This window comes from Artibeus jamaicensis, unplaced genomic scaffold (assembly GCF_021234435.1).
Source record: "Artibeus jamaicensis isolate MK-2021 breed Jamaican fruit bat unplaced genomic scaffold, CSHL_Jam_final scaffold_369, whole genome shotgun sequence".
Classification (NCBI taxonomy): Eukaryota; Metazoa; Chordata; class Mammalia; order Chiroptera; family Phyllostomidae; genus Artibeus; species Artibeus jamaicensis.
Genome location: NW_026522042.1, coordinates 23,237,871 through 23,248,030, shown reverse-complemented (window position 1 = coordinate 23,248,030; position 10,160 = coordinate 23,237,871). Strand labels below are relative to the sequence as shown.

Genomic DNA, 10,160 nt, shown 5'->3' with positions numbered 1-10,160 from the left:
TGTTTCCTCTGTCCATTTTTAATCTGATTTTTTGTTCCTACCTATTAAGTTTTTTTAGTATGGTAAAATATATATACAACCCCACATTTGCCATTTAAACCATTTTTAAGCATACAATTCAGTGGCATTAAGTACACGTACAATGTTGGATAACCATCACCATTATCCAAAAGTCACCATTTCCAAAATGTTTTCATTCCCTGAGACAGGAATTCTGTAACCGTTAGACAATAACTCCCAGTCACCCTCCTCAGCCCTGGTGACTTCTAGACCACTTACTATCTCTGTGAACTTGTCTATTTTAGATGTTTCATATAACTGGAATCGAAAATCATTTGTCCTTTTTGTAACTGACTTATTTCACTTAGGATAATATTTTTAAGGTTTTATCTATGTTTTAGTATATATCAAAATTCCTACATATGGCTGACTAATATTCCATTCTTTTGTTTACCCATTCATCAACGGACACTTGGGTCGTTTCACCTTTTAACTAATGTAAAGGATGCTGCAAAGGACATTGGTGTACAGGTTATCTGTGTGAGCCCTGTTTTCAATTCTTTTGGCTATAAACCCAGAAGTAGAATTGCTGAATCATATGGTCATTCTGTTTGGCTTTTTGAAGATCTGCCAAGCTCCCTGGGCACTGTTTACAGTCCACCTGTTGTACACAAACAGCCACTGAACTCCAACATAACAGCACCTAGGGCCAACTTCTTGGGCCCTGTGCTCAGGAGGCCCCCATGCTCAGTTTAATTTGCACTGCCACCATCTTGAAACTCTACACAGTCTTAGCTTTGAATTTCTGTTTTGTGACAGTGGAGCATGTGTGTTCTCAGCCATTTCTTGCTGCCCCATTTGCACGCAGTGTTCATACACGCCCGTGAGTGCAGGCTTCTGGAGGACCCTGCATGCACAGGAGTTCAGTGAGGCTCCAGGTGAGTTTAAGGTCGTGTCATCTGTCTGTGGCTGAGGGAAAGGGGGGAGGGGAGTGCTAACCCCAAGTGGACTCACTTCTGTTCAAATCAAAACTTGCTTTGAAGGCAGAAAGCAAGTGATGTTATTTTCAGAGGCATAAACCACCAAGGAACTCTGCCCTATCTTTTCTTATTCATGTTACTTCCCTGTGTTCACCAACCGATTATGCTGAGAGTGATGATGTGGAAGGGACGGGAAACTGAGTGTGGTGCACAGTCACTTTTCATCTCAATCCTTCCTGACTCATCATTAATTCAAAGGTAACATTGTGGTAAAGTGTGTGTGCAGCAGAAGTGAAATTTAAAATGGTTCAGTGTGTCTTGTGCCTCACCCCCCTGTTCTTCTAAGACTAAAATACATATGCTACATGTACAAACAATGAAATATGAATTGCGTAATTCCAGGGATTCTGCATGAGTCAAACATGGTCAAAATAGATATATTCATTTAAAATTGGCATCGAACCACAGAAAGATGGACAGTAAAATTCCCACTAATAATTTAAATTTTATTTTCCTTTATTTAGAATGACATTAAATAGTAACTAACAAACACCATGACAAGCCAAGAGACAGAACACAGAAGAAAGGAAAAAACATTTTATTCTAGTGCTTTAAGTAGCACTTCTCTCTCTCTCTGTCTTTCTCTCCCTATTTCTCTCTCTCTTTTTCTTTTTGAACAAAGGGTCGTGCATTTTCATTTTACACTGGGCCCCATAAATTATGTAGCCAATCCCGACAACCCCCTGTTCTCAGATACTACAGCAGTAGTTTTATGTGCAGTTAGGGGAGTGGGGGAGGGATGAGGTAGATCTCAAGCGCGATCGTGTTATTTTAGGAAGGGTGGAGCTGACCATGATTTGGTGAAGGAATGCACTTGAGAAAATAAGTACACAGATGAAAGAGCTTGGAGACTCGGGCTTTCGTGATATAGTTTCTCAGCCTTCTCAGACCCAAATGAATGACAGGTATGCTACTTTAAAGGAGGAAAGAGAGACAGACAGGCAAACAGTCATACGGACAAGGCCAAGGTCTTCCTTTTCCAGTAAATATAACATGTCACATGAATAAATTTAGAGAATTATAAGTGAAAATAATGATAGGCTCTATATTTTTGACATTGTTATAAAAATAAAGTTTATGTTTTTTTATCCGAAATCAATCTGATGATCTGATGGACATTTAAGAAGACTTTATTTTGGTTGACTGGTCAATAATATAAAAATAAACTCAGTTATCATGCCTTATTCTTTTTCATATTTTTTAACATAACCATTTTATGGAAATTAAAGTAGGCCAATAAATATTAGAAATAATATATGAATCAGAAGCCATAGTTCTGCTGTCCTTTAGCATATTTGAAAAGTTTGTTTTTCTTAAAATGTCCTCTAAAAAATCAAATATTTTGGATTAGTGATATAAAGGTTTTTTCTTTGGAAATTCTAAATATGTATTTCTAGAAAACCTGTTTCTTAAGAGAGAGAGAACTAAAAGAAACAGTGCTATTTCCCCAGTTTCTCTGATGATCTGCTGCTTTTTGTCTCCCACCAATTCAAATAGCCAAGTGACATTTAAAAAAGTAATCGGATGTGTCTAGGCTCTGCCACCAAGCTCATGTTGAGTCAATGACATCTGCCAAGGAGAAAGACTCGCAAAGCCATGCAGCCTCACATTTTAAAGGAAATTGCAGTCAAATTCCCCGAGCACCAGGCAATATCTGGTCTCTACTTAGCTCCTCATGATTTCTTTTATCTCATGTAACCGTTTAGTAAGATATAGGTACTCCTTTTTCAGGTACCATTAATGAGCATATTAATTTACTAACTATTTATTTTATGCCCTGCAAGAAGAAATCTTACATGGTATTAAATACATTTATTGAGCACTTTATTCAATGCCCTGTACCTGGATTGTCTAATTTAATCCTCCCAATAACACACTGAGGTGAGTCCTATTATTATTCCATTTTACAGATGAAGAAACCAAAGATTAGAGATTAAAAAACTCATCCAAACTCACAAAACTTGTAAGTGATAAAGATAAAATTTGAACGGTGGTATTTTGATTCTATAGCCTACCAAACTATGCCATACTTGCTCCTCAAAGAGTCTACTGAAGTAGCACAGTTTGTTCAGTTAATATATAGAGAGTAGATTAGAAAGAGACACTTCTGCATGAATCTCTTGTCCTTCTCCTCACAGGATGACTGCATGCTTGGGCACCTGCTACATTGCATTTTTAAGAAGTAGGTTACCAGAAGGGTGATATTGTAAGATAAGGCAAGTCCAATGTCATTTGTCTCTAATCAGGATGTTTATACTCAAGCTAAAACTGTTGGCAAGAGCTAGAATGCAATGTAATTTCCCTTTGCTGTCCTAGATATAAAGAAAGGGTCTAATAATGCCTAATGTTTTAGGTAGAAAATATAAATTAATATTTATATGAATCTCTGTATAATTTTAGAATCTTTAATAATCAGATGATCTAGGAGTGCTAAGAAAAGGATGTATTGTTCACTACGAATTGGTTAGGATTCCCTAAGTGCAAAATTGCCACACTAAACTGATTTTTTTTAATGCTACTATAATTATACCTGGCAGATGTAGCTCAGGGGATTGAGCATGGGCCTGCGAACCAAAGATTGCTGGTTTGATTCCCAGTCAGGGCACATACCTGGGTTGCAGGCCAGGGCCTCAGTGTAAGTCACGTGAGAGGCAACCGCACATTGATGTTTCTCCCCCCTCTTTCTCCTTCCCTTCCCGTCTCCCTAAAATTTAATAAGTAACATCTTTAAAAAAGTGTTTAAAAGTAAAAAAAAAAACAATCGAATGAAAAGGATACAAGAGTTAAAATGAAAATATTCTGCCAAACTCGACTAAGTACTTTGAAAATTCTATGGCTAATGGCTAAGATGAAGAAACATATTCTGACGGTAATGCATCTATATGTACTATAAAGATTGATGCACTAGAGTTTGTCCTAATAAATTTTTCAAGTCAGTAATTTTGACAAAGACACAGGATACATGTTTGTCAGATTTTAATGATCAAATATGGATTATATATTATGATTGGGTCAAGATTATTAGATATTGGGAAAGTCTTGAAGACTTGGTCACTGTAGAAGAGATGAAGTGTAATGGGAACACATGAGAAATTCTCTGTTCAGATTCCAAAAATAGACTCAGCCATAGAAAGAGTTTGTGTCAGTCAGGATGGGCTAGATTATGTGGCCGAAACAAATCAGCTGCCAAAATTCCACGACTTGGCAACAGGGTTTACTTCTTACTCACCTTTTACATCTGCAGTGAGTCAACGGGGAGCTATTCTCTACGGTTTCTTCCCTCTGGGAACCGGGCTGACGCAGACGCTGTCATCTGATCATTGCTGCTCACCGTGTCAGAGAAAAATCTCTCATTAGCTCTTAAAGCTCTCGGCGAAGTCACACACGTCATCTCACACCACACTGGCCAAGAAAGGCGCAGGTCCACATCTCACCGTGGAACTGGAGGTAAGTGCGCTCCCATCCTGTGCCCAGAAGGAGGAAGTCCCAATGGTCAGACCAGGCACAGCAGCTGTGGATGTGAAAAACAGCACGGGGTTTCGGCTGATGGCACGACTCGGTTGATGAGTGTCGTCTTAGAGGCCCTTGATTGAAGCAGCCGTGGTAGGTTGAGTAACAGCCCCAAAGACATCCACATCCTAGCGCCCAGAGTCTGTGAATGTTGCCTTTTATGGCAAAAGGGACTTCACCACGTCTGTGATTACATTAAGGGTTTTGAGATGGGAAGACATCTGGATAGATTATCTGGGTGGGCCTTGAATATAATCACAAGTGTCCTTATACAAGACGAACACAGAGGGATACTGAAGTGATGAACTTTGAAGATGAAAGAAGGGACCAGCCTTGTTGATACCTTGATTTTAGTCCTTCAACATTTATTTTGTACTTCTAAACTCATGAAATATAAGATAATACATTTGCATTGTTTTAAGCCACTAAGTTCCAGATGAAACAATGATGAGCCATAGCTCATTATAAACAGAGTTGTTGAAGCTGCTAGGGATGTTTAACCTGAAAAATACAATGGAGGCTTTCACACACACACACACACACACACACACACACATATATGTATGTGTATGTATATACATATATATAAAATAAAAGATAATAAATATATATAAGGATTGGCCTGCAGACTTGGGTGAGGCCTGCTTTGCATGGGCACAGAAGCCAGAACTTGGTCAGTGAATGGGGTAGTTACAGGGTTTGGTTCATGACGAGAATGAAGCTTGTTCAACATTAGAACAGACTGTCTTGGTGCTGCCGGATGGAGGCACCAAGATGCCAAGTGACCGCTGCTCAAGGACATTGTCAGAGAATCCTGCACTGGGTAGAAAATTGGGATAAATAACTTCTCAGCTTCCTTCCATGATTGTTTTTTCTCCTGTATCCAGTCCTGATAGTTGCCTGGAGGAGAACACCCAGGCTGGTTCACAGGTGTGGGAGGTCCTGAGGCTGTGTTAACAGGGGGCTCATTGTTGGCTCACTGGTTGGCAAGGGGATTGGTCAAAGGGAATATGTGTAGCTCAGATTAGATGATGTCAATTCGATGTCCGGAGGCAAGAAGGTGCCCAGTCAGAACATCCAGGACTGGCTAGGCAGAAGGCATGGAGAATGGTGCACATGAATAAGGCTTCCCCCTAGATAAACTGAAGCTGAAATTGGTCAAAAGGGGAGGACGGTGAGTTATGGAATAAACCCCATGAATATTGCCATGTATAGTATTTTTAAAGATTCTGGTCATTAAAGGGACCTCACAATCTGGCTTCCTTTTGTAGCTGAATGCTGGTCCAGCTGCCTGCGCTACGAAAGCCAATACTCGAGAGGCAGGTGCAGATGTAAAGCAAAGTGGTTGAATTGCAGGTGCCGGCCACCTGGAAGATGGGGACTCACGTCACAAAACCCATCTCCAAATCTCAGTGCTGGCAGAGGTTTTAATGAGGGAGGGGAGAAAAGAACAAAGAGATCATGGGAGCGGGTGGCAGAGTTCTCTATGTTCAGATGAGTACAGTCCATTCCGATAAGGCAAGTGATGGTCCGGTGTGCGTCATCCTGGTTCAGTCATCCCGGCTTCACATCATCTCAGCTTCACATCATCCTGGCTCCATGGCTGAAGGTCAGCAAGTCCCCTAGAGGTGGGTTGCCTGAAGATTGGGGTTTGCGTATTTTGAAGTTAGTTCCTAGGATACTTATGTAGTATAAACATGCGGTTCATCCACAAGCTATAAGTTAGTCAAAGTCAGCACTTACAGAAATGATGTCAAAAAAATGTGGGATGGGTTACAATTTCCCACTGTTACACTCATCTCTGTATCCCTTCTCATTCTTTTTTACTGACACCGTGTCCTCCAGCCACCCCTTGAGATCATGTTTCTTTGAGCGCCCCCTGCGCCATAATCACCTGGGGTGCTGGTTAATAATGCCAGGGTCACAAAGCTGGAGCCTAAGAACTCAACTCTTAGCCAGCTTCCTACTTGATTTCTTTCCTGCTTAAGGTTTAATATCCAGTGCTTTAAGTATTGAACTCACTGAAATTCTACCCTGATAACATGTCTCTTCTTATTTTTATGCTGTTGCTAGCTCATTACCTAGTATGTAGTGGATAAAATACTGGTGAAATGAAAGAGTAATATCATCTGCCCTGGATGGAGTGACTCAGTGGGTTGAGTGGTTGAGCATCGATGGCCTGCTAACAGAAAGGTCTGGAGTTTGATTCCCCGTTGGGGCACATGCCTGGTTTGTACGTCTGGTCTCCCAGTTCAGGCAACCACACATTGATGTTTCTCTTTCTCTTTCTCCCTCCCTTCCCCTCTCTCTAAAAAATAAAATAAAATAAAAAATTTTAAAAAACGAAAGAATAATATCTAAATTATAGCTTCATCTGTTGCCTCGTGTTGATGGGGACTCCTTAAATCAGATCTCTAGGTCATCTCTCTCCTGAACCCTAGATCAAACGCCCATTTGCCCATTGTACAGGTATCCCAAACTTAACATTTTGCAGAATTGAGCTCGTTATCTTTTCTCTAGAATCCCCTTCCCCTTATCCCTTCTTCAAGTTTTTCCCTAGTTAGCACGATCACCATCTACTCTGTGTTTCTAGGAAAGCAGTTTGAAACCTTCCTTTACTTACTCCATTCCCATTGCAGTACTCAGTAACCCCACATTTTATTATTGCAATATTACCCCAGTTTGTCCTTATTCTTTACCCCACTGTGATTACCTCAGCTCAAATGGTATCTTTTGTTGACTCAAAAACTTCAAGAGCCTCATGATTAACCCTTCAGCTACCAATCTCTTCTCATTCCAGCCATTTTCATCACTGTCACAAGGATCAACGTACTAAAAGTGCATCTGACCCCATCAGTTCCCTCCCCTTTTTCACTTCCGGATTTTCTAGGATGGTGAGCAAAATCCCTTCACAGTCTGTTTTTAGGCTATTCTGGTTTGCTCTCCCCTCCTCCTCTAATCATGAGTTGACCTTCCAGCCCAGTCACATTGAGCCCCTCATGGTTCTGCGCTAAGCCGCCCTTTGACACCTCCATGACTTTAACATGAAGTCCTTTGTCTTCACGGCCCACTCCTCCTTTGCCTGGCACTTGAAGACCAGTTCAAGCAACATCTCCCTTGAATAGGTTCTTAAGAGAGGACGTGCATACTTACCCAGAGCCTTCTGGGTCGCCCAGCATCTGATCTGTTCACGGCTCTGTTATATTGCATGGGTTAGCTATTAGCTACGTATCTTCCTCCCTGCCCCCACAGTAGATTATGACCTTCTTAGAAAAGAGATCATGTCTTTTTCATCTTTGCATTTCCAGTGCCTAGCATAGAGCCTGTTACATACTAGCTGCTAAATCAATATTGACAGAACTAATCAATATTAGAGCAGATTCGAGGAGATGCCCAGGGCGGTTCTACTCTGGAAGGTGTCAGGGAGGCTGCCTTTGGGTGCTCTCCCTGAGTCTCTGGAGTTTATTAAATTTATTCTATTTCTCCTTCCATACTTGGGACAGCTGAGAATTACTGGATCATATTTTTAAAATCTTATCTGAAGACTTATCCTTTCCCAGAAATTTTTATATCTGATGAGAGAGAATCATTTTAAGTCTTGTCCTGAGAGAGAGTCTAGCATAGCAACAGAAGGCCAAGCTATGAATAATTACAAGGGATGATGAAAGTGCTTATTCAGTATAGTTAACAATTAACTACGACTATCAGTATGAATTAAGACTGGGGGATGCAACTGCCGAAACTTCCTCCCGGTTTTACAAGACTCTTCCTGTGCCCAGTGGGAGGCCGTGGCCCTTGAGACAGGAGTCAAAGGAAGAGAAGCTTCTGCCTGGAGTTGCAGGGCACTGCCACCATTCCGATGGCAACTGAAAAACCTGGTCTTGGAAAAGAGGAAGTAGTGAATTCAAAGCACAGAATCTCTCTCTTATCTATTTCTTCAGGCCGTGGATAATAAATAATAAAGACCAGCCAAAAAAAAATGACCAGCAACACAGGCCGAGCCGCATGCCCTTGCTTTCTGTTGGAATGTGCAGGGACGTGGAGGACCTAAGCCACCGCCTGTGCTGGAACAAAGAAGGTGTGTGTTACCAGCTAGACATCTGACCACGAGAGTCACCATTATCAGGCACAGCTGAGACACAGCTGTAGTTATCCTGCTGGAAACCTGCTGAGTCTTCACTGCCTCTCCCCATTCCTCAAGCCTTCCCCAGAAACAAGGCCCGTAAATCTCCCGGACTTTGTGCCCCCAAATCAGCCATCCCTGATCAGAGGACGTTGTCCTACAAACAGCTACACCCAGGACACCTGGGGCAGGTCAGCAGGGTGACGTACCCTCCCTGGGGGCTTGCTACATACCCTTAAAAACCCTCCTGCCCTTTCTCTTGCAGCTGCTGTCTGCTTGGACTCAGCCTTGCTGATGGTAGGTAATGTCCCGCCTCAGATAAAAGCCCTTCATCTGAACTTTTTGGCTCCTGGTCCTTTCTTGGCCACCTCGGCTACCTAACACTTTCAGGGTGGGGTTGGATGCTAAGAAGAGGAACAGGAGATTCTGGAGTGATTTTGCTCAGCCTCTAAGAATGCTCATCAAGTCTCCCTAGTTTTGGGAGAAGGGGACCAAATGGATAGGTCCAAGGAAAAGATATGGGAAAAGTTGTAGGAGCAAAAGGCCCCACCTTATCACTCCAGAATTTGGCATCGAGCAAAGGATCTCACAGGTTTTCTTATTTTCCAGGGCTCATTGCTGAGCTGTAGGGTCAAGCTGAGTCCTATCGGGGCTACATCCCCAACTGGGTGGAGTCAAACTTGGCCAGATAATTTTATATAAACTCAGACAGGAGACGGAGCCCAGGTGTTTGGTGTCCGATGATTTTATATTTTTGTATTTATATGCTTCCTCATCATGTAATTGTTTTGTAATAAATCATGACTTTAAAAAGTAAAACAACAAAGTTACATGCACATAAAAAGAAGGAAGCCCATAAAAAACCCAATCTCGAGAAAGCCTTTTTTTTTTGATGAGAGAGAGAGAGATCAATTTGTTGTTCCACTTGTTTAAGCATTCACTGGTTCATTCTTTTATGTGCCCTAACTGGGTATGGACCCCACAATGGTGGTGTATTGGGGTGATGCTTCAACCAACAGTTACCTGGCCAGGGCTGAGAAAGCTCTTTTTGGCTTTTCCCTAGGACCCCTTTTATTAGCAAGGATCCCTCCTTACCAATAAAAAACCAGCTCTCCCAGGGACTCAGTCAAGTGACTCATCACCTCGTGAGCTCACTTCTGGGTCAAAGAGCGAAGAGGAAGTCCACTCTTGCTTATCTAACCCTATACCTTTCAGAGACCTGAGGAGTTAGGAAAACTCTTTAGTGAGGGAAAGGGCGAGAAAGGATCCAAAGAAGTACTTATGCAGAATTTTCTCAAGGACAAGCACATCTGAGGAAGGGAGAGAGATCTTTCAAATTGTCCTAGTGGTGTTTCAGCTTCCTCCTTAACCCCGAGAGAGTTGGGATGACTCTCAGCTGAGAGTTGAGTTCTCCCAGTTGCTTTCCTTCCAACATCAGAATCCCTCATTGAAGTTCAGTCCCCATCTCTTCTCTTCTCTTGGATCCT

At 41.9% G+C, this 10,160-nt stretch overlaps 1 long non-coding RNA gene across 1 annotated transcript; it reads left to right on the top strand.

Moving 5' to 3' along the window:
• Positions 1-731: 731 nt before the first annotated feature.
• Positions 732-8,674, top strand: LOC128626189 (uncharacterized). Its single transcript, XR_008390125.1, has 3 exons — positions 732-938; positions 4,285-4,487; positions 8,492-8,674. It is a non-coding gene; the product is annotated as an uncharacterized LOC128626189 (long non-coding RNA).
• The last annotated feature ends 1,486 nt before the right edge of the window (positions 8,675-10,160 follow it).